Below are 18693 nucleotides of genomic sequence, written 5' to 3'. Positions count from 1 at the left end.
CTAAATGAAACCATCTCCATGTTTTCTCAGATGGTACAATATTATCTACACCTTACTTTGGATCTGACCTTCATTGTGTCAGTGGATAACTCCTAAAGGTAAAGGTAAAGGTTCCCCTTGACATTTAGTCCAGTCATGTCCGACTCTTGTTTCCAAGCCGTAGAGCCAGCATTTGTCGTGGTCACGTGGCCAGCACGACTAGACACCAAGGTAGTACCTATTTATCTACTCTCATTTTTACATGCTTTCGAACTGCTAGGTTGGCAGAAGGGATAACCATGACAAATAGTTCTAGACTTCTCAACAGCTTTCAGAGAGAGAGAGAGCGTGCGGAGGCGGCGGTTTGTGAAGCTGGCTTCCCTGCGATCTTTGCGAACAACCGCCCATCATCTGTGCTTCGGGCTGCTCTCTCTCCCCTCCCAGCCTGGGCTGGAGCTGGGAGGGGGGAGAGAGCAGCCCGAAGCACAGTTAATGGGCAGTTGTTTGCAAAGATCCCGGGGAAGCCAGCTTCCCAAACCGCCGCCTCTGCATGCTCTCTCTCCCTCTCCCCACCCCTTTCAACTCCAGCCTCGGCACGGAGACTGAGGCACCGCGCCGCCACTGCCCCCTGGCCGAGAAAGACCCTCTGCGCCTGCAGCAAAGGTTGCTACAGGCGCAGAGGGTCTTTCTCAGCCGGGGTTGTGGCGGCGCCTCAGTCTCCCTGCCGAGGCTGGAGTTGAAAGGGGTGGGGAGAGGGAGAGAGAGGCGGCTGTTTGTGAAGCTGGCTTCCCCGGGATCTTTGCAAACAACTGCCCATTAACTGTGCTTCGGGCTGCTCTCTCCCCCCTCCCAGCTCAGCACAGCTGATCGGTGGTTCCAAAATGGTGGCCGCTGTTTTGCCTCACTTTAGAGGTACCCAAAAATATGGAGGAATTTCGCTTTAAGGTAAGTTTTTAGCCTATAGGAACATATTCAACACGTTTTAATACGTTCCTATGGGCTTTTTAAAATCGCTTAGCGACATTTTTCCTGGAACGGATTAACGTCGCTAAGTGAGGCACCACTGTATAATTAATAAGTCAGGCAATGCCAAACAAGCAAGTCAGCTGATCATAAGAAAGGACACCATTTTACTTTACAAGGTGTAAAGAAATTACTGTCCTCTGAAGATGCCAGCCACAGAGACTGGCGAAACGTTAGGAAGAACAACCTTCAACGGCCAAAGAGCCCAAAAAACCCACAACAACCATTAGATCCCAGCTGTGAAAGCCTTCGCAAATACAAGGTGTAAAGAGTTGTTAAAATCCCAAATAAGACATATATACTATTAAAAACATTCAAAGGCTTGGAAAAATTCTCACCAGTAGAAAAATTAATGAGCAAGAAAGAATGTGATATAATTAGCACATAAGAAATATATAGAGACTGCATATAAAAGAAAGAGAGTCATTCCAGCAGAAAAATACCTGATGTATCTGAACTCTATATTTTTTAAAATTGAACTGAGGATTCACTCATTACTGTTACAAGATTAATGTTTTGAAATAGTAGTTGTAGTATGGTGAACAGTCATCCAGATCTGGAATGTTCAAAGAGGTAGTCAGTCTGTTTCATCATGCATAACAAACATGAAACCTCACATTAAAATAATCTGCTTGTTATTAAGGTGCCACAATACAGATCTAGCGTTCTCCTTTGAAATCTTCTCCCCTAACACACATAGGCTGCTGTTTCAGGGATGAGAACTAGTGACTCTCCAAATATATATGGACTCTAAATCCCATTAGCTAAACAACATGAAACAAATTTTAAATGTCTGCAGAGAAACATGTACATGAACTATTGATTGAGTCCAAAGAAAGTCAACTTTTAATAGGTTCTTGACATCTGTATTGAAAGAGTGTCATAAAAAAAGATGTTGAGAGACAAATATGAATCTTTCAAGAAATTCTTAGCTCGTGTGGCTGATAATTTTCTTCTACAAAAACCAGAGGGGTAGTTACCCTAATTATGACAACAAGAGGAGTTCTAATGTAGTGATTTCCGAGGAAGCAAAAGTACAGTGTAGCTGGATTTTAGGAAAGCAAATTTTAATAAACAGAACAGTTATAGTAAGCTCCCATGGCAGGAAACTGTAACAGGAAAAGGAGTCCAAGGTGGGTGGGAATTTCTAAAAAAGGATTTCTAAAGGCACAACTACAAACAATTCCAACAAAAAAGAAAGATGGAAGACAGCAAAAGAGAAAGGAGCTTCACAAAAAAACTCGGAGAGGACCAGAAATAAAGGGGGGGAAAGATACATAGGAAGTGGGGTAAAGGCCAGGCTAAAGGCAAGTAGCAAAGAATTGCAGTGATGGCATTAGGAATGCAAAAGCTGAGAATGAGCTTTAGCTAGAGATGCTAAAAGCAACAAAAATGGTGCTTGCAGCAAAAGTCAGTAAATAAAAGCTACTCAGTGGGGGGGTGAGAAAACGATAATAGATAACAAAGAAAAGGCAGAAGTGTAGAGAAAAGTCAGAGAAATTTAGACAACCACCTGTCAGATATCCTTTGATATCCCTGCATCGAACAGAGGTTTGGACTCAATGCCCCTCTAGGCCCCACCTTCATGATTCTTTCATTCTACCTTTATTGGATCACTAAAAATTTATGATGTGATGGGCTTTAAGGAAAATATTTCAATTGCAATGTAATTTCTTTGGCATATGAACACAGACTGCCAGCAAAGCAAAATCAAATGTAACAGCAAAATGAAAAATAACAGAAGTAACAGCTCTGCCTTATTTTTTCCATGAAATTTGGCTGCAAATTGCAGAGACACTGAACATAAGAACAACATAAGAAGAGCCCTGCTAGATCAGGCCAAGGGTCCATCTAGTCCAGCTTCTTCTATCTCTTTGGGACTTTCCATACACTTCATCTGTCAAGACATCATACTTTTTATATTATGGCCCACTCATCTCAAAGTGAGCTGGCTTCACACTTCAGTTTTAGTTCCAGTTTGGCAGTTGCCTCATGTGCAAGAGGCATCTGGGCAAAGGCCTTTCTTCACTTTCTCCACTCTTGTTCTTGCTCATAGGTGACCGAGTCAAGCCAGAAGCTCCCTAGCGGAAGGCTTGTTGCCAGCAGCCGTTTCACCTGGCATAAAAAAAAATAGTGCTTATCCTAAAACAAATGATTCATATGCCATTCAAATAGTTCTTCCTGGAATACTTCCTGGAGTACTTGAGGATACTACAATTGCCTGTTTTGATAATTGCAGCTAAATTCAGAAGGAAAAGGGTGGCAGGGGAAATATTAAATCGAAGTCTCAGAAACTATCACAGCTTCACTCCAGGGCTGCTGGGTGTATGAAGAATGAGTGTGTGTGTGTGGGGGGGGATGCACAATCCTATGATCAATGCAGACTTTTTGGAAAGGAAAGTGCTGGATGCTGTCTACACAAGAAAACAGTAAAATGCCAAATGTTTTGCAGAGCTAGAATACTTCACATTTTCACATTGCCTTATTTCTTTTTTCCATGGTTTATGTTGAATTTTACACAGAGAAATGCCTTGTGTCAAACAAAGTTTGCAACTGCAATCTTCTTGCATTCTTACTATTTTCATTAACTCTTCTTCTCACAATAGCTCATGCTGCACCCCAGCACCCCATGGTCCAAAGCATCATAGGCCATCAACAGTGCTGCGAAATAAGTTATGCATATGCACAATGCATCTTATATGACCTCTGCCAATGAACAAGGGAGCAATATCTGTGAAATGTTCTTGTTGTTGTTCAGAACCTCTGAGCTTCTGGACAACAGAGAAAGAAACTATTTGAACCTATGAAGTTACCTAAGTACCTTTTTGTGCAGCAGAATTTCCTCCGAAAAGCCCAGAAAAGTTGAAGCTACTTGCAAGGCTGCTGGTACTGGTCCCATCTACAAATATACTTCCAAATCCAAGGGCGGCTCCACTTCTGAGGCCTAGCCCTGAAAAAGATGCAAACACACTGAAGGAGATATCAGAGGGGAATGCGTTACGGGTTTTGATATGGGTTTGCAGCAGCAACAAAAACGAGGGAAGGAGAGAACTGGATCAGTTTTGAGAACTCCTTTTTAAAAAAAAAAACCACACAGACACACCTAAACAGTGTTGCTTTTGCAGGATGCACCTCACTGACAGTGCCATTTCTTCTCTTGCTTCATCCAGTTATTCCACCTATCATACATATGCCATCAGGAATCATTGTTCCTTTAAAAATGTTTGTAAGTTGGACATGGAACACAGTAAAATCTGTTAAATGATTAAATTTAAAGTTGTTAAATTTAGCTCTATTGAATTGTGTCTGGGACCTGACAACCTTTGTAAAAGAAAGACAGGAGGAGAGCTCTACTTTCTTTCCTGTTTCCCTCCACCCATACAAATCTCCAGCCGCTGGACTTACAATTGATTTGTATTACCATTTTCCCTTCCAACCTGAACTGAGCAGAATGGTATGTTTTGACAGATGCCCTCTGTAAATAAACTGCTACACCCATTCTTCTGCAAATTACAGGATGCACAACAAGTTATGAAAGCAATTCTAAATCCACATATGTTATGTATCACCAATTTAGGGCAACTGTAGATGGGCATTTTGAAAAATGAAGGAAAATTCATAACTGCTTTCATCAATTCGTATTTGTTCAAACTAAGGCCCCATAAATATGAATGTTTTTGTGATTTTTGATTCATAAATTCGTTGGGCTATAAAATGACCCCATGCACCTAGATATATTAAAATCACAGAAAAACTTCCCCTGAGACTCCTCTACAAGCCCTCCAAGTTTGGTGACAATTGGGTTTCAAATGTCCACAAAGATGAGAGTTCCCCCAAAGTTTGCCATGACTGTCTTCTACAATATCTCCCAGTTTGGTGAAGTTTGGTGAACGGACCATTCAAAGGCTTTCAATGGAGAATTTAAAAAATCACCACAAATTAACAACGACTCAGAACAACACCAAATTAAGTTTGCATAGGTTTCAGGAGGTGGGCTAACGATTGCAAGCATTTAAAACAGGTTTCTAATAGTTTAAGACACTTTTACAGGAGCGAAAAAGGGACATCATTAAGTGAAATTCCCCCATAGAGAACATTGTTAAACGATGGGGGAAATTCTTCAAAGAAACCCATCGCTGTGTGAATTAATTGTTGTATGAAGCAATCGTTGTGCGAGGCACCACTGTACTACTGTACTCTACACCACTTCAAATATTAACATTATACTGTTCATACCTCCATCCTTTGAGTAAAGAGCTGCAGCATTACAAAACAAATGGCTGATATAATTTGAACCCAGTGCAATTAAATTTAACTGTTGTTTAATATTTTCCATTTTCTGTGACAGCAATGTTTTGTCAAGAACAAAATGGTTCTCCCCTTCCCCACTAGGATTCAAATACTCCTTCTTTCCAATAATTCAGTTTCCCCCAATGGAATTCCGGGGGGGGGGAATTTATACTTCCCCCAAAACCCTCTTCTATCATACCTACTACACACAACAAGACAGACAGCAGCTCCCAAGGCAGCATTATGGCTTAGTCTGGAAAGTAGGCTAGAGGCAGAAAGCATGTATCTGTGTGCTAAATAACACAAGCAGGATTTGTCTAATGGGGTTCACACCCATCTCTTTATACTCTTGTCTGTCATTGGTCATCTCTGACACTCCTGTGTATCTCCCGTTCATTTCATTGTTACATATATTCTCTCCACCTCTCCTTTCCTTCTCTTTGCTATTCTCCATGCCACTGAAATTTAGATTGTGATAAAAAATATTCCTTTTGGTTGCGGGTAAAAATTTTCATATTGACTCCAGTATGTTCTGGAGTTTGGGGACGGAGCAAAGATGCCCAACTCTTTCTATCAACTGGTAAGGCTGTGGGTTTCTATACCTGAATATATGGTTAAGCACTTCTATACCTGACCTGAGGTTAAGCACTATAAAAAGATACAATTAAGGGCTGGTTGCCTTATGAACACAAAAGACCTGTGGTGAATGAGAGCTATTTCCAGGCAAAGCATTTTAGCCTACACATCAGCTATTGTAATTAACAGCAGTTTTATGATGGCTGCAGCTTCCCAAGTGAGATTAACTGGTAAGGGAAACATTTGCCATTTGACAATATAGTTTTGGCATATAGTTTCTATCCTATAAGAATTGTCCGTTCTGTAAGAAATAAGAATTACGTGTGGGAATCACATTACTCTTCAGAAGCCAAGCAGCAGGATTGACCAGAAAGGGCAAGGAGGAAAAGAAGGAAGGAAAAAACACAGTTTTTCTGCCAAAAGGAAATTATGTGGTGAGGAACAGGAGAGTAAGAACAAAGATTGATCCATGCTCGGGAGGGGTGTGGGGAAAGACACAGATATATATAAAGGGCCTCAAAATAATCCCTTCAGATCCCAATCTCCCTTGTTACTGAAGAATAAGCATAGAGAATGCTGGAATCTGAGGAAACTGGGCTCAAATGAAGGATCTCCTGGCACAGAAAGGTTATATTAATTATATATCTGAGTATATGTACATGCCACCAAAACTCCAAGTAGATTTTTATGGAAGACATATTACAAATACTGTATAGCTCTGCTGCTAGTTTCCATGCTAACTCAACAATTAGCTAACTCAGCAGTTAATAAAGTTAACCTTTGAACCTATCCATGCAAAACTTTTAAGGTTATCTGAGCTCAGTACAGTGTTACAGCTATATGGATCACAATAGAATATCTACAAAGAAATATTTGTATTCTTGACATCTGAAGTATCTTTAATGACCTAAAGCTGAGAGAGGTTGAGTTGGCTGTACTTTCATTCTTGTGGCAGGAAAGCAAACATTTATTTTCCTTGTTTATTTATTTATTTCATAAATATGAATATATTGCCACTGCCCATGGACCTCCTTTCAATACACGGGACCATCTCGGACACATTATTACCATGCTGTTCCCATTTTGATCCTGTAAATGTAGAGATTTGTTGGGCTTCCCCCTATTGAATGGGGGTAATGCCAATAGTGCCTGGGAGAATCAAATTACCTGCAATCCCAACTGATCATTTTGTTCAGTTGGGCTGATATTACTTTATGTTCAAGACTACAGCAAAATCTATTTTTAGATTACTTTAATGTTTGCAATGCTGGTCTTTAGCAAAATGTTGCTTACTGTGGATTTAGTTTAGTGATCCATATAGCTGTAAATTTGTACAACACTGTACTAAGATCAGATAACCTTAAAGGTTTTGCATGGATAGGTTCAAAGGTTAAATTGATTAATTGTTGAGTTAGCTAATTGTTCAGTTAGCATGGAAACTAGCAACAGAGCTATGATGATTCAACAGGCAAAAAATTTTGGATATAATATTGACTTTGAAAAATGGCAAAAACTGTGGTCTAGAACACTGGTTCTTAACCTTGGGTTACTCAGGAGTCTTGGACTGCAACTCCCAGAAGCCTTCACCACCAGCTGTGCTGACTGGGGTTTCTGGGAGTTGCAGTTCAAAAGCATCTGAGTAACAAAGGTTAAGAACCACTGGTCTAGAAAATATAAAATGACAATGGCAAAATCTTATAAAGAGAATTTATACAAAATGTTTTATAAATTGCATTTACCACCCAATAGATTAGCTAAAATGTACTCTAAGAGTTCAAGTAAATGCTGGAAATGTCACAAAAAACCTGGAACATATTATCACAAAACATTTTTGGAAAAAATACATATACAGTGGTGCCCCGCATAGCGACCATGATCTGTTCCGAAAAAATCATCGCTATCCAGATTCGTCGCTATGCGGAAATAAAAAAAACCCATAGGAATGCATTAAAACACGTTTAATGCGTTCCTATGGGGAAAAACTCACCGCTATGCGGAAATCCTCCATGCGGCCGCCATTTTCGCTGCCCGGTAAGCGAGGAAAGGGCGTGAAAACACAGTGGACGGCCATTTTATTTACCCGGCGGCCATTTTGGAACCACTGGTCAGCTGTTTTTAAAACATCACAATGCGAAAATCGGTAAGTGAAATGCTTACCGATCATCGCAAAGCGATGTTTTCCCATTTAAAACATCATAATGCAATCGCTTTTGCGATCGCAAAAAACACATCGCTATGCGGATTCGTCGTTAAACGGGGTGCTCGTTAAGCGAGGCACCACTGTATAGTTAAAATAATCAAAAACATGTAGATTTTAAGCCAGAGCTCTTTCTATTAGGTATAATACCAGAAAGTGTTGATAAATAAAATGTATATTTAATACTGCCAAAATTTGACAACCGCAAGGATTATAATCACACAATACTGAAAGAATGAAGAAACACCTACAGATCAAGAAATAATTAAAAAGATATTGTATTGCACTGGAATAGGTAGACTGACACTGAAAATCAAAGGAAATGAAGATGCAGAATATTATCAAACATGGAACTCAAGCCCAGGATATTATTGTAGCCTTTTCAAGCCACATTCTGAAGCCGAGCATCTGATTCCAGTCACCTTCAACCATGTTCTTTGGTCCAGGAGCCAATTCCAGTCTCTTTGGGCCAAGTTTTCAAACCCAACTACCAATTCCAGCCTCCTCAGGCCAAGCTCTCAAGCCCAGAACCAGAATTCCAGCCTCCTTGGGCCAAATTTTGACCAAGCCCAGCAGCCGATTACAGATTGGGACTACGTTCTCAAGCTCAGCAGATGATTGCAGCCTCTTCAGGCCAAGATTGCAGGCCCAGCAGCTGATTCCAGCCATCTTGAGATATGTTCTTTGGTTTAGCAGTGGATTCCAGCCTCCTTGGGCCATGTTGTCAAGCCCAGAAGTAGGATTCCATCCTTCTCGGGCCAAACTCTGACCAAAGTCAGCAGCTGATTCCATCCTCTTTGAGCCAAGTTCTCAAGCACACAAAGTCATTCCAGACTCCGCAGCCAAGTTCTGACGCTCAGCATCTGATTCCATCCTCCTCGTACCATGTTCCATCATCCAGCAGGTGATTCCAGCTGGGCCAAGTTCTCAAGCCCAGCAGCGAATTCCAGCCTCCTTGGGCCAACTTCTAACCAAGACCAGTAATCAATTCCAGCCTCCTCAAGACAGGTTCATTAGTCCAGTAGATGATTCTAGTCTTTTCAGTCCAAGTTCTAAAGCCCAGCAGCCAATTCCAGTCTTTTTGGGCCATTTTCTTTTGTCCTGCAAGTGATTCCAGCTGGGCCACATTTTCAGGTCAGCAGCCGATTTCAGCCTTGTTGCTTCGAATTCTTTTGTCCAGCAGCCAATTCCATCCTCTTCAGGCCACGTTCTATTGCCCAGCAACCAATTCCAACCTGTTTGGGCCAAGTCCTCAAACCCAGCAGCCTTTTCCAGCCTCTTAGGGCCAGATTCTGATGAAGTGAAGCAGCTGATTCCAGCCTCTCTATGTCATGTTCTGACCAAGCCCAGCAGCCGATTCCAGCTTCTTTTGGCCAAGTTCTCAACCCCAGTTGATTGCAGCTCCTTTGGACCCTATTTTCAAGCACAGTTACTGATTCTCCTCAGACCAAATTCTCAAGCCCAGAAGCAGGATTCCAGCCTCCTCAGGCAAAACTCTGACCAAAGTCAGCAGTCGATTCCAGCTTCATCGAGCCATGTTTTGACAAATCCAGCGGCTGATTCCAGTGTCTTGGGGCCTTCTCAAGCCCAGCAGCCAATTCCAGCCTCCTTGGGCCAACTTCTGACCAAAACCAGTAGTCGATTAGCTTCCTCAGGTCAAGTTCATTCATCCAGCAGTCGATTCCAACATTTTCAGACAAAGTTCTAAAGCTCAGCAGCCGATTCCAGCCTCATCAGACAATGTTCTTTCATCTAGCAGCTGATTTCAGCAACTTAGGACCAAATTCTGAAAAAAAGCAGCAGCTGATTCCAGCCTTTACAGGCTAAGTTCAAAAGACCAGCAGCTAATTCCACCCTCCTAAGGCCAAGTTTTAACCAATCCCAGCATCCAGTTCCGGCCTCCTTGGGCCTGGTTCTTAAGTCCAGAAACCAATTCCTGCCTTGTAAAGTTCTGACGAAGTGAAGCCGCCGATTCCAGCCTCTACAGGCCACGTTTTGACTAATTCCAGCAGCTGATTCCAGAATATTTGGGCAACATTCTTAAGCCCAGCAGACAATTCCAGTCTCATCAGGCAAAGTTCTCAAGCCAAGCAGCTGATTTCAGCCACCTCAGGCCAAGTTCTTTGGTCCAGCAGCCGATTCCAGCCTCTTAGGGCCAAGTTCTCAAGCCCAAAAACAGGATTCTTGCCTCCTTGGGACAACTTTTGACAAAGCCCAGCAACCGATTCTAGCCTCCTTGAGTCACCTTTTGACCAAGTTCAGAAGCTGATTCCAGCCTCTTAGGGCCATGTTCTCAAGCCCAGCAGCCAATTCCAGTCTCCTGAGCCAAGTTCTGACCAAACCCAGCATTCGATTCCAGCCCCCTCAGGCTGGAAGTTCTTTCATCCAGCAGGGGATTCCAGTTGGGCCAAGTTTTCAAGCCCAGCAGCCAATTCCAGCCTCGTCGGTTCAAGTTATTTTGTCCAGAAGCTGATTCAGTCTTCCTCAGGCCAAGTTCTACAACCCATGAGACCAAGTGCAGCAGCTGATTCCAGCATATTCGGGCTGAGTTCTTTCATCCAGCAGCCTATTCCAGCCTTTTCACTCAAAGTTCTCAAGCAAAGCAAACTATTCCAGCCTCCTCCTGCCAAGTTCTTTCATCCAGCAGGCGATTCCAGCTGGGCCAAGTTTCAAGCCCAGCACCCAATTTCAGTCTCCTTGGGCCCTAGGCACATCTAGCAGCCTTTTCCAACCTCTTAGTGCCATGTTCTGAACACGTCCAGTAGCCAATTCCAGCCTCTGCATGCCACATTCTGACCAAGCCTAGCAGCCGATTCCATCCTCTTCAGACCAAGTTCTATACCCCAGCAGCCAATTCCACACTCTTAGGGTCAAGTTTTGACCAATCCCAGCATCCAATTCCAATCTATTTGGCCCAGGTTCCTAAGTCTTGCCACTGACTCTGGCCTCCTCGAACCAAATTTTGACCATGTCCAGCAGCCTTTTGGCAGCCTCTTAGGGTCAAGTTCTTGCCAATTCCAGCCTCCATATGCCATGTTCTGACCAAGCCCAGCAGCTGATTCCAGCTTCTTTGGGCCAAGTTCTCTAGTCCAGGAGCAAATTCCAGCTTGTTCAGGCTAAGTTCCCAAGCTCAGCAGTCAATTCCAGCCTCCTTGGGCCAAATTCTGATGAAGTCCACAGGGCGACTGCTACATACTCAGGCCAAGTTCTTTAATCCAGCAGCCGATTCCAGCCTTTTCAATGAAATTTCCTAAGCCCAGCAGCCAATTGCAACTTATTGGGACCAAGTTCTGACCAAGTTCGGGCCACATTCTCAAACTCAGCAACCAATCACAGCCTCCTCGGGTGAGGTTCTCAAGCCCATGAGCAAGATTCCACTCTCCTCGGGCCAAGATCTGACCAAGCTCAGCTTCCAATTTCAGCCTTTTCAGGCCACGTTCTCAAGCCCAGCAGCTGATTCCTGCCACCTTGGGCTAAGTTCTTTGGTCCAGCAGCCGATTCCAGCCTCTTTGGGCCACGTTTTCAAGCCCAGCTGCCAACTGCAGCCTCCTCAGACCAAGTTCTCAAGCCCACAAGCAGCATTCCAGCCTCCTTGGGCCAAACTCTGACCAAGCTCTGCAGCCGATTCCAGCCTGTTTGAGCCAAGTTTTGACCAAGTTTCAACCAATTCCAGCCTCTACAGGCCAAATTCTGACCAAGTTCAGAAGCTTATTCCTGCCTCTTTGGGCCATGTTCTTAAGCCCTGCAGCCAATCCCACCCTCTTAGGGCCAAGTTTCACATTTCCAAGCAGCTCGCCTCAGCTACTCTTAAGCTCACAACCCTTGCCACAATATTTCCTATTTGGGCAATTCTTGTCTCCGGACACAAGACCAATTTTCTGCTTAGCTTTTCTTTACTTTTAACTTTTATTATGTGTTGTCTATATGTGTTGTCTCTATTATCTTAGGCTTCTACTCCATCCACTATTGCTTTGTTCCCTCAGAGCTCTGGATTTTGAGCTAGCCACTTGGACTTGTAAATCCTGAGGTAAATGGTTTCTCTTGAGTTGGTATTTTCCCTATTTTAGGATTCTCCCCTGGGTAGATGGGGCTTGTTAGCCTTGGATGGCAGCCCATCTAGAAGGAAAACCCTGATTTCACACATCCACTGCCTTGTGGCTATATCAACCAATGGAAAAGGCTTCAGGAGTTAACCTTGAGGCAAAATCCGGAGCTGGAGTCTTGGAGGCAGTTCTTTACTGTGCACAGTCACACTCTGGCAACTCCTGTAATGTCACTGGAACCAGTTGTATTGGCTCTTGCCCTTCCATTTGACTATTTCAGCAACATGGAGAGGGGGGATTTGCTGCTTGGGTAACAGTCTATCCTCCATATTATTTTACCCAGGCTTAGTAGCAGTTACCAGTTATAAGTCTTTGCTTGATTGGCGTAGAGCATGATGTCAGGGGCTTCTTCCGATGGTGGGAGAGGTCATTGCTACCGCCTGCCTTAAGCTGGGCAATCCCCAGCCAGTAAGGCCATGGTCTGTTAATTTCATGGGGTGCATGGGGTTTAGGGTAAAAACTGTCAAACAGGTCGATAACCCTGCACCATGCAACAATCATAAGAAATCTTTCCCCCTAAAGGTGGGCACCTGGAATGTTCGGACAATGACCGCTGGCTTTTCTGACTCTGGCTTTTCTGACAACCTGCAGGAAATAGACGATGTGTGCAAGACAGCTGTCATCGACATGGAACTGAGTAGACTGCAGATGGACATTGTTGCCCTGCAAGAGACAAGATTGCCAGATTGGGATCTGTCAAAAGAAAAAAAAACTTCTCATTCTTCTGGCAAGGAAAACCATTGAATTAGCCCGGGAATATGTTGTTGGCTTTGCAGTTAGAAATACTCTGCTGAGATCCATTGTTCCACCTACTGTGGGGAGTGAAAGAATCCTGTCTAAGCAGCTCCACTCATCAGCAGGACTGGTCGCCCTCATTAGTGCATATGCACCAACACTGCCATCCTCAACAGAGGGTCCTGAGCACACTCCTATACTGCAGTGAGTCCTGGACCCTTTGTGCATGGAAGGAGAGGAAGCTGAACACATTCTATATGTGTTGTCTCTAATGCAATTTTGTATCACCTGGCAGGACAAAATTCCAAATAGAGTAGTCCTAGACCAAGCTGGAATTTATAGCATGTATACATTACTGAAACAGCAACGTCTACTTTGGCTTAGGCATGTTGTGAGAATGACTGATGGTCGGAATCAAAAAAATCTCCGATATGGAGAATTGGTGCAGGGAAAGCACCCCAGAGGGAGACTACAGCTTCACAGCAAAGATATCTGCAAGAGGGATCTGAAGGCCTTAGGAATGGAACTCAACAGATGGGAAACCTTGATATCTGAGCATCCAGCCTGGTGGCAGGCGTTGCATCACAGGCTCTCCCAATTTGAAGAGACCCTTGTTCAGCAGCCCGAGGCAAAGAGGCGGTCCTGAAACCAGCAAAATCAGGGAGCTGGACAGGGAACAGATTGTATTTGTCTTCAGTGTGGAAGGGATTGTCACTCTCATATTGGCCTTCTCAACCACACTAGACACTGTTCAAAGATCTCTATTCAGAGTACATTACCATAGTCCTGAAACTTCCACAAGACTCTAATGGGTAACCACTTCTAACCACAGATCCAAACCCCTCCTAGCTAGGAAAACCTTCAAGCCAATTCAATTTTTCACAGGATTGTTTTGTATCCCAGTGCTATGCCACCAATCTATCCTGTTCCCACCTGCCCCTTGGTTGTTTTACCAAACAAAGGCACAAGCTACGTGTTGTTCAGCTTCCACTAGTTGATTACATCAACATTATTCAATATTAAAGACAGAGGTCCAGTCCATGTGTCATTTAAAAGCAAGTAGAAATTGTTTATTATTACAAGGAATAAAAGTTCAGTCAGTGTTGTTAGCTCTCAGCTGAAAGAAAAGAGGTTACCTACCTGTAACTCTGGTTCTTGGAGTAGTCCTCTGTGAATTCACACTAATGGGTTAATCTGCGGCTGAGCAGAGCAGTCTTCGGTAACTTCCACAGCTTTAAGCACTTAGTGCTGGGACCTCCCCTACACCTGGCTATATAACTCCGCCTCCGACCCAGTGCTTCAGTTCTTAAAGAACCGACCGCCGCTGCCCAATATGCCATGGCACACGTGACAGACAGTGGGGAGGAGGGTGGGACGTGTGAATTCACAGAGGACTACTCGAAGAACCAGAGTTACAGGTAGGTAACCTCTTTTGTCCTTCGTGTGCTCTGTGAATACATACTAATGGGTTACTAGCAAGCTGACTAACCCAGAGGAGAGTCGTCACGAAAGTGCAGAAGCCAGGACAGCTTGCCCTACTGCAGCCTGAACCTTAAGCTCGGCAACCAGGCGGCAGGGCGAGATGAAGGGAGACGGAGTGGCGCACGTGTCAGCGCGGCAGACATGCACGATGTCCATGTGACAGAGGAAGGCCATTGAGGAGGCTACCACTCTAGTAGAGTGAGCTCTCACTGAACTTGGAAGAAGAGTCCGTGCCAAACCAAAGGGAAGGCAGATGGCCTGGACCATCCAGCTAGTCATGGTCTAAGAGAAAACTGGTGCTCTGAAGGAGAGCCAGCAAAGGTGACAGAGAAACGTTGTGAGGCCTGAAAAGTGGTTGTGCGATGCACAGAATATGGCAAAGCACGCTGCACGTCTAGAGCGTGCAGAGCTGTCTCCAGCAGTGAAGATGGTGTGGGGAAGAAACCAGGAAGGAAAACTGGCTGGTTGAAATGGAAGACAGAAAAATACCATAGGCAAGGTAAGGGCTGGCCGAAGGGTACTTAGCAGAAAGGAGGACCAGCTGCTACTGCAGCTAGTCCTCCAGCCCTGCAAAATAAGGGTACTGCCAGGAGAAAGGCAGCCTTGAGGGTTGCCAAAGAACTAAATGGAGAGACCACTGAGGTGTCAGTGGCCCATAGGGAGGGCGCATATTCTCCAGGCCACAGAGAAATAGCTTGCAGGTAGAATGGACCAGTACCAGGCAAAACAAGTGAAGGAGAAATTGAAGGAGAGCGTCCATAGATGGTGGTTTAGTAGGCCAATGTTGTCTTGCTGCAAAGGGACAGAACACCTGCCCATAACAGGAGTAGGTCAAGGTGGTAGAAGGTATGCCAAGATGATGGCGCATGTCCATTACTGTCGGGGAAGACTCCCCGCTGACAGGTAGGGAAACCCAACACCCAGATGAACCAACCACCCGTGTCCTGAGACCGTAAGTGAGGGACCATGTTCAGTGTGATGTATCCTGCAGGTCCCAGGAGCAGAATCAAGAACCAAGCTAGCAACACTACCAAGCAAGATGGTTGCACACCCATGGTGGGCCCGAACGACTGGCCCTGAAGAGGGAGAAGGTTGAAATCTGTGTAGGGGGCCCCATGCCCCTAGGTCAGGAAGGCACTTCCTAAGGAGGTGCAGCCGACACCAGCTCAGGAGCCAAACATGGCACACGAAGAGCCTCGTGGCGCAGTGGATAAACCACTGCACTGCAGCCAAAACTGTGCTCACGACCCAGGGCCCAAGCCCAGGCAGCGGCCCAAGGCCGACCCAGCCGTCCACCCCTCCGAGGCTGGCAAAATGAGCACCCAGCTCACCAGGGGGCAATGTGCAGCCTGCATAACCAACCTGTAAACCGCCCAGAGAGTGCCCGAAGCACCATGGGGCGGGACACAAGGAGCACACTCTGCTTTGCTTTTGCTTTACTACTAGTTCGATTGAGATGCAAAAGCATCCCTGTCTGGAGAACCCCATCAAAGATAGAGGCAAAGAAAGATGCAACAGTCAAGGGCCCGCTTGTATACAGCCACTGGATAAATGTGGCAAGCATAACACCATTCCGAAGAAGGCGTAACTAGAGAGTGCCGCCCTGTGTGTTCATACAGGAAACTGCAGTGGTTTAGACTGATGTGACCTGGACCATCTGACTCCAGACCAGGGACTCAGAGGCCCAAAAGGCCTTAGAGAGTGCTAGGAGTTTCAGAACAATAACATGCAGACTGGTTATTGTCATGGACCAGCAGGCAAGGGCAAACTGGGGGCATAGGCAAGCCCCCCCACAGCCTAGCAGGCTGGTATCTGCTACTGACCAAATAGGTCAGGAGATCAACGGGTCTCCCTAACTATAGTGTGGGGGAAGCGTCCACCACTCCCGGTGTGCAGCGATTTTCAGAGGCACCGGGAGCAACATGGAACGGTACTTGCAAGGTACCTGAAAGAGAGAAAAAATTCAGGATTCAAGGAACTGCAGCCTCAGTCGAGCGAGCTGTCCCACAGCTGCAGTAGATGCCATCAGTCCAAGGAATCACTAGACCTGTAGGGCAAGGTGTAAGCTACCCTCGTCTCCAAGGAGATTTAGGGGTGCCGGAGACAGAGAGATCCCAGAGATTCAGTCAGTCCTTATGTGGCTAAGACGAGCCCAAACCTCAGCCAGGCCCCTCACTGATTCTCTTTCATCAAGTCTATCCCCTTTGTTAAGAAAAGGCAAGAAACACAGACAATCCATGAGTTAACACTCAGATAAAATCTGGGCTCTATATGGTAGCAAAATATTAGTTAGGCTAGTTTGTACAAGAGACCAATGCATGCAATCTTAAACATTATTGCTTTTATTAAGAAAAATAGTTCTAAACAGAATTCAGATTGTAGCAAAGTAATTCAGTAAGTAACATTTCCATGTCAAGTCAGACAGACCACCCCACAAACTCCAGCTAAGAAAAATAACACAAGAAAAACATACTAAGCTAGAATTATGCATGGGCGTTGTCTTTCTTACGTATCCTGTGACTCCATAGTCCATAGTCCATCAGGAAAGATTAGATTCCAGTTGTATCCAAAAGTCCATGTTGGCAAAAAGGCTCCATTCAAAAGTTATAATCCATTTTGGGAAAACTGCATGTCTCTCTCTTCTCCTCTCCTCTCTTTCTCAGTCAAACTCCATTTTACAACTCTTTCCCCCTCCTTCTTCCTCCACAGGAAGACCAATTAGGAACAAGCCTTCTGGTGTCTTGTCCCACCTCAAGTTCTCATGAGAAATTCAGTTGTTATCTTGCAGGTGCAAGGATTTGTTATGACTACAAGGAATTCAGCTCTTGAGATCATCTTAGCAACTAGATAAGACGGAGAACTATGCAGTTGAAAACAGCATGTAAAATTTCTTTCTACAGACAGACATTTGATTCAATATGGACACAATCTTATGACTACAAAACCCATTCTAACAAACACAGAAATAGCTTAAAAAACACATATCATTACACAAGGAACCAAGCGCCTGAAGAAAAAGAAGCACAACAGTCAAACACTGCCACAAACTTTTTGTCAGGAGAAAATCCTGCTACAAGAAAGTATCCAAAGGCATATTAGTACAATTCACACCATGTGTAAGGTACAAAGTCAGCTTATTATGTTGACCTACAGTCCTCACGCTGACAAAAGAGACAGCGCCCAGGGTGTGCGCTCACCAGCCTGTGGTTTAGACTCCGAGACCAGGAGTCAGTGAGCCAGCCATGGGTAAATAGTGATTCCCCCAACTGAAAACCTGAGAGAGCGGTACAGTCCAACCAGATGCCCGCATGAAAACGAGCATCTTACGATAAACCAATCCCCTGGACGTAACTAGTGGATAACAGAGTCCAAGGAAATCAAATTGGAACTGTGCAGAGTTATAAAGAATTCAGGCTCCAAAATGAAGGATGGGCCTGGGCCTTCCATCCTTCTCTCACTTTTTTTGGGGGGGGAGTTGGGGTGAAGGTGACTATAGCACGGCCTTTGACAAGGGGCATGTCGAAGATAGCTGGTAGCTACTGGTCAACAACAGAGAAGTGAAGGGACCACTCAGTTTCGCAGTCCTACCTGCAATTCTGCCAGTCAGGGCACTGCCTGCCTACATGTCTAGGGGCGGCGGCTGGTAACTTTGGGGTTGAGGCTTTAAACGTTCCCAGAACGCCGAAGGCTGATCGGAACATCTTCAGGCTCTTGTAGTTGTTACAGCGCAAAAGACTGTGTCGCTTCCTAGAGCCTGAGCAGGTTATCAAGAATAGCAACCTTTTCTTGACTAAAAACCGTACACCAACAAACGGCAGGTCCAAACCCATCAATAGATGCTGGTTTTAAGGTGTGTCGAGCCACAGTGCACTCGTGATGCACCTGCAACAGTGCCTTCCAGTGATGCAGAAGTCCTGAACTGTAAGCGTGTACATGAGCTACCTGCAGGGTGGGCAGAACCAAACTCCATAAGTGGTGATATGCCCCCATGGCAGAGGAGTACGTGGCTAAAAACAAATAACAACGCCGACCAGAGAACTCCTCATCTGTTAATAGTAAAGGAGTGTGACCACTTGCTACAACCGAGAGGGGTGTAGGAAGATTGGTTGGAAACTCTTCCACCCCCCAGCGATTCATGTGAGTCCCAAACCTGAATGGGTTAACAGCAGGTTCGGTCAAAGCTGCAAACATTATGCTACCGGAGCCGAGTTCGAGGGAGCACTACACCTGTGAAGCGTATGTGGAGGCATAAAGCACTCCATAGCCCATGGCTCAGAATGATGCCAGGTAGAGCAGATTGGCGATGGT

General features: G+C 44.8%; 1 long non-coding RNA gene across 1 annotated transcript; it reads right to left on the bottom strand.

Moving 5' to 3' along the window:
* Positions 1–1797: 1797 nt before the first annotated feature.
* LOC140706760 (uncharacterized) lies at positions 1798–17062 on the bottom strand. The gene is made up of 3 exons (XR_012086607.2): positions 16859–17062; positions 3824–3952; positions 1798–3117 (listed from the first exon to the last, which is right to left on the bottom strand). It is a non-coding gene; the product is annotated as an uncharacterized LOC140706760 (long non-coding RNA).
* Between the last annotated feature and the right edge of the window lie 1631 nt (positions 17063–18693).

This window comes from Pogona vitticeps, chromosome 4 (assembly GCF_051106095.1).
Source record: "Pogona vitticeps strain Pit_001003342236 chromosome 4, PviZW2.1, whole genome shotgun sequence".
NCBI lineage: Eukaryota > Metazoa > Chordata > Lepidosauria > Squamata > Agamidae > Pogona > Pogona vitticeps.
This window is presented reverse-complemented; position numbering and strand designations above follow the sequence as displayed.